This window comes from Etheostoma spectabile, chromosome 22 (assembly GCF_008692095.1).
Source record: "Etheostoma spectabile isolate EspeVRDwgs_2016 chromosome 22, UIUC_Espe_1.0, whole genome shotgun sequence".
NCBI lineage: Eukaryota > Metazoa > Chordata > Actinopteri > Perciformes > Percidae > Etheostoma > Etheostoma spectabile.
The window spans coordinates 12,163,485-12,163,718 of NC_045754.1; the positions used below are offsets into that span (position 1 = coordinate 12,163,485).

The window sequence follows — 234 nt, forward strand, 5'->3', positions numbered from 1 at the left end:
TAGCAAACTTTGTAGTTTTTTTCACATGCTGTTGCAACAATAATTTACGTCGCAAAAACCACAACACCACACCGAAAACAAAACTTTTTTCACCCTTTTATTGATGGACAGTGTTACATTGTGTGAGAGATTACTTGCTCTATGTGTGACTGACTGCTCCAAGTGAGAATGTTAGTGGGAAATTGAACACTACAGTAGGCTACATGCCAATGTTGTTTTCAATAAAAAAACATT

General features: G+C 35.9%; 1 protein-coding gene and 1 long non-coding RNA gene across 2 annotated transcripts in view; one reads left to right on the plus strand and one right to left on the minus strand.

Moving 5' to 3' along the window:
• vipr1b (vasoactive intestinal peptide receptor 1b) overlaps window positions 1-234 on the minus strand; it is a 48,257-nt gene that overhangs the window by 22,670 nt on the left and 25,353 nt on the right. The window lies entirely within an intron of this gene.
• LOC116672378 (uncharacterized) overlaps window positions 1-234 on the plus strand; it is an 11,018-nt gene that overhangs the window by 6,917 nt on the left and 3,867 nt on the right. The gene's annotated exons all lie outside the window — the stretch shown is intronic.